The 5,467-nt window shown below is 36.7% G+C and overlaps 1 pseudogene; it reads right to left on the bottom strand.

Moving 5' to 3' along the window:
• Positions 1-756: 756 nt before the first annotated feature.
• Positions 757-1,479, bottom strand: LOC103201751 (annotated as a pseudogene).
• Positions 1,480-5,467: the final 3,988 nt, after the last annotated feature.

Genomic DNA, 5,467 nt, shown 5'->3' with positions numbered 1-5,467 from the left:
GTTCCATTTTTCTGCAAATAGATATCAAGTTTTGCCAGCACCATTTATTAAACAAACATTCTTTTTCACATTTAATGGATTTTGGCCCTTTGTCAAAGATCACCTGACCATAGGTTGATGGATCCACTTCTGGGTTCTCAATTCTATTCCATTGGTCAATGTCTCTGTCATTGTACCAATATCAGGCAGTTTTCACTACTATAGCTATATAGTAGGTTTTGAGATCTGACAGTGTGAGTCCTTCTACTTTGTTTTTCTTCTTCAATGTTGTCATTGTTATGTGCCGCTGAGTTGTCTCCAACTCATAGCAATCCTTACTTGGGTTTCTGAGGCATTATCACTACAGAAGTAGATTGCCCAATCTTCCTTCTGAGGAGTGGCTGGTGGGTTTGAATTGCCAACCTTCTGGTTAGCAGTCAAATGCCTTAGGCACTATGCCACCAGAGCTCCCATAAATACATTAGTGAATGAATAAAGACAAATAAAAGATGACCATTCACATACTAATAATAACTGTGAGTACTAAATCAAGGATTATGGTTAGTCTAAACTGTGTATCTGAGAGCCATTAAAAAAGGGGGGAAAAAAGAATAAAAATATTAGCTAACTCAACTTGTCTAGATCTGAAGCTAATGAAGATGAGGCTACAGTAACTCCTCCCACCTGTACACCTATTTGATAGCTGGGAGTTGTGCAGTGTTCATGGTAGTGGTTGAGGGGGCAGTCAGGTGCAACATGTAGCAAGCATTTCTATGGTCATATTTCTGCTAAATTGTCTGTTCCCTCTGTGTGTTGGGTCTTCTCATCAAAACTTTGAACATTAAAGGAAACAAAAAAATTTCCTTCCTTCAACTTTTTCAAGATGGTTATTTATCACAGCAAAAGAACAAAGAGGAATGGGTCTTTAAAAATTGATGTTGATATTGGCAGTCATTGAGTTGATACTGAACATTCATAAAAAGAGTAGCATCAATCAGGGTCACCATGGCACCTCCATGCAGAAAGCCAGATGCTCCTCGTAGATACGGACCTCCTTGAAACAAGTGAATCACTCTTTGCTCATCCTCATTGTACACCATCACATATTCAAAGCCCAGGCCATCCTCAAAGCTTCTGGTGAAGAGCCTGGCCTGTGACATTAATTCTTCTTTTGTAAACATTGAGCCACAATAAAGTTTTCTGACATCTTGAACCTTGGAAGGCATGAATGCTGAGAAGGGAAATGTTTCCAAGTGCCATCTTCACATTTCTTCATGAACTGGTCATAGGAGTCTAATTTCCTTGTTTTAGCTGGGGTTGGGGAGAGCCTGGTCCTTCTGAGGTGACTTCTTCAGAAGAAAATGACCTTGACAAGCACGCACCTCCTGGCAGGCCACTCAGGACTGGAAGTGTGTGCAAGCATGTGGTGCAGCACCTCAGTGTGGCTCCGAGAGCAGTGCGAGGCTCCGGAAAGTGAATCGGTGGCGGATTTGTGGCCATCTCTCTCATTCTTTCCGCAGAAAAGACAAATTTGCTCTTCTTCAATAGTTCTTTGCTTATCTGAGGTCTCTTTCCTTTACATATAAAGTTAGTGATTGGTTTTTCCATATCCTTAAAGAATATTGATAGGGTCTGGATTGGGATTGCATTGAATGTATAGATTACTTTGGGTAGAATTGACATTTTCACAATGTTGAATCTTTCTATCCAGGAGCATGGCATGTTCTTCCATTTATTTAGACCAAAAGAGGTTTCTTGAAGCAGTCTTTTGTTGTTTCATTTGTATAGGTCTTTTGTGTCCCTGATAAGATTTACTCCCAAGTCTTTTATGTTTTTAGTAGCTATTATAAATGGTAGGAGCTCTGATAGCATAGTGCCTAAGGCACTTGACTGCTAACCAGAAGGCTGGTGATTCACACTCATCAGCTACTCCTCAGAAGGAAGGTTGAGCAATCTACTTCCATAGTGATACTGCCTTGGAAACCCAAGGAGGGGTTGCTATGAGTCAGGTCTGACTCCACAGCACACACCAACAACACAAAAAACAACTGGTAGCATAGTGCCTAAGGCACTTGACTGCTAACCGGAAGGCTAATGGCTCAAACCAACCAGCCACTCCTCGGAAGGAAGGTTGGGCAATCTACTTCTGTAATGATACTGCCTCCGCAACCCAAAGAGGGGTCGCTATGAGTCGGGGTCGACTCGAGGGCACATAACAACAACAACAACAACAATTGTAAATGGTATTGATTTCAATATTTCTTATTTTAGCAATCTCTTTGTTGGTGTAGACGAATGCAACTGATTTTTGGATGTTGATCTTATATCCTGCCACAATGCTAAATCTATCAATTAGTTCCAGTAGATTTTTGACTGAGTCTCTTGGGTTTTCTAGGTATAGGATTACATCATCAGCAAATAAGGATAGTTTGACTTTTTCCTTACAAATTTGGATGGCTTTGATTTCCCATTCTTGCCTTATAGCCCTGGCTAGGACTTCCAATACAATGTTGAATAGAAGTGGTAATAGAGGGCATCCTTATCTGGTTCTTGTTTGCAAGCAGAACACTTTCAGTCTCTCTCCATTGAGAATAATGTTGGTTGTTGGTTTTGAATATATGGCCTTTATTATGTTGAGGAGTGTCCCTTCCATTCCTGTTTTGCTGAGAGTTTTGACCAGGAATGGGTGTTGGGTTTTATCAAATGCCCTTTCTGCATTGATTGATATGATCATGTGGTTCTTGTCCTTTGTTTTATTTATGTGGTGGAGGACAATGATTGTTTTTCTAATGTTGAATCATCCTTGCATACTTGATATGAATCCCACTTGGTCAAAATGAATTATTTTCTTGATATGTTGTTGGAGTCTATTAGCTAGGATTTTGTTGAAGATTTTTACATCTATATTCATGATGGATATTGGTCTTCTTTTTGAGTGATGTCTTTGCCTGGTTTCGATATCAAGGTTATGCTTACTTCATAAAATCAGTTAGGGAGGCTTCCATTCTTTTCTATGTTTTGGAATAGTTTGAGTAGGATTGATGGCAGTACTTCTCTGAATGTTTGGTAGAATTCTCCAGGGAAACTGTCCAGGCCAAGACTTTTTATTTTGTTGGTAATTTTTTTTATGACCTCTTCAATTTCTTCTTTTGTTATGGATCTATTCAACTTTTCCACATCAGTCTGTGTTAGGAAAGTGGTGTGTTTCTAGAAATCTGTCCATTTCTTCCAGATTTTCAAATCTGTTGGAGTACAGTTCTTCATAATATCCTGATTTTATCCTTTTTATTTCAGTTGGTTTTGCTGTGATGTCCCCCATTTCATTTCTTATTCATGCTATTTGTATTATCTTCCTATTTTCCTTTGCTAAATTTGTAAGTGGTTTGTCAATTTTATTAGTCTTTTCATAAAACCAACTTCTAGTCTTGTTGATTTTTCTGTCATCTTTCTATTTTGTGTTTCATTGATTTCTGCTCAAATATATTATTTCCTTTCTTCTGGTGACTGTGGGCTTTTCTTGCTGTTCTTTTCCTAATGTTGGAGATGTTGGTTTAAAGTGCTGATTTTGGCTCTTCTTTTTTGATGTGTGCATTCATTGCTATAAATTGGCCTCTGATAACTGCTTTTGCTGTGTCCCAAAGATTTTAGTAAGTTGTGTTTTCCTTCTTGTTTGATTCAAGGAAGTTTTGAATTTCATTTTTTATTCTTATCTTACCCAGTCTTTCTTAAGGAGGGTGTTGTTCAGTTTCCATGCATTTGCTCTTTTTCCATTAATATTCCTATTGTTGATTTCTAATTTGATATTATTGTGATATGAGTAGGTGCTCTGCAGTATTTCAATATTTTTAAATTTATTAAGGTTTGCTTTATGGCCTAACATATGGTCTATCATGGAAAATATTCCATATGCAGTGGAAAAGAATGTATATCATGCTGTTGTTGAGTGAAATGCTCTGTACATGTCTGTGAGGTCAAGGTGATGGATTGCATTGTTTAGATCTTCTGCATCTTTGTTGAGTTTCTTTCCAATTGCTCTATCTGTGATTGAAAGTAGTATATTAAATTCTTCCATTACCATGGTGGACTGATCTATTTGTCTTTTCAACTCTTTTAAAGTCTGATTTATGTATTTTACGGTCCTTTCATTGGGTCCATAGATATTTATTATGGTTATATCTTCTTGTTCAATGGATCCTTTAATCATTATATAATGTTCTTCTTTGTCTCATATGGTGGTTTTTGTCTTAAAGTCAATTTGATCAGAAATTAATATTGCAACTCCTGCTCTTTTTTGGTTGCCATTTACTTGATATATCTTTTTCCAACCTTTGATTTTTAGTCTATTTTTGTCTTTGTCTATAAGGTGTGTCTCTTGTAGATGGCATATTCATGGGTTTTGTTTTCTTATACAGTCTGCAACTCTGCATCTCTTGAGTGGTGCATTTAATCCATTAAGATTCAGTGTAATTATTGACAAGTATGATGAATTGGTTTCTGTCATTTTGTTATGTGTTTTTTCTTGGTGTTCCTGGTTTCTTTGTTCCATATAATTTTCTGTACTGAACTTACTATGTTTATGAATGGTGTTAGCATTTCCTTTGTTGCTGTTGTGTTTGCATTTGCTAAATATTTGTACTTGTCTTCTTTTGTGTGTGTGTGGGTGAAGATTTATCATTTTTCTTTGAGGTTATCCTGGGATTTGTAATTTTTTCTGAGTTTAGAACAGTCCATTCTATTTTGCAACTCTCTTGACTTCTTCACCATTTAGAAATTCTGAAACTACTCTACTTTTTCCCTCTTTTCAGTTTGAAGTTTCCTCATTTGCCAATTGATGTATTTGGTTCCCTCCTTAAAATCTTGTATAATTATCTTACTTTGGATACTTTCGTAGCTGTGTTAGTTTCTGCGTTATGTCAACTTGTGTATTAATGGTCAGTTGTTGTTTAGTATTATTGGTTCTCTGTTCAAAGGACTCCCTTTATTATTTCTTGTAAGGTTGGTCTGGATTTAACAAATTCCCTTGATTTATGCTTAACTGAAAATATCCTAATTTCACCATGATATTTGAGGGACAATTTTGCGAGGTATATAATTCTTGGTTGGAAATTTTTATTTCAGGGTTTTATATACATCATCCTATTGCCTTCTTACCTGCATGGTTTCTGCTGAGAAATCAGAGCTTATTCTTATTGGATGTCCTTGGTAGGTCACTTTTTGTTTTTCTTGTGCTGCTTTCAGGATTCTTTCTTGGTCTTTGGTTTTGGTGAGTTTGTTGTTGATACATCTTGGTAATTTTCTTTTGTGGTCTATCCTTTTTTGTGTTCATTGGATTTCCTGAATTTATATATTGTCATCTTTCATCATATCAGGGAAGTTCTATTCCAAGAAATCTTGCACAATCATCTCAGTGCTTTAATTTGCTTCTTCCTGTCCTGGAACTCCAATTACTTGTAGGTTATTACTTTTCATGGTATTCCACAATAACCTT

Source organism: Orycteropus afer, unplaced genomic scaffold (genome assembly GCF_000298275.1).
Source record: "Orycteropus afer afer isolate SDZICR_OR568_19922 unplaced genomic scaffold, OryAfe1.0 scaffold00163, whole genome shotgun sequence".
In the NCBI taxonomy this organism is placed as follows: Eukaryota; Metazoa; Chordata; class Mammalia; order Tubulidentata; family Orycteropodidae; genus Orycteropus; species Orycteropus afer.
Note: the sequence above shows the minus strand (reverse complement) of the source record. Positions and strands in the feature narration are given on the sequence as shown.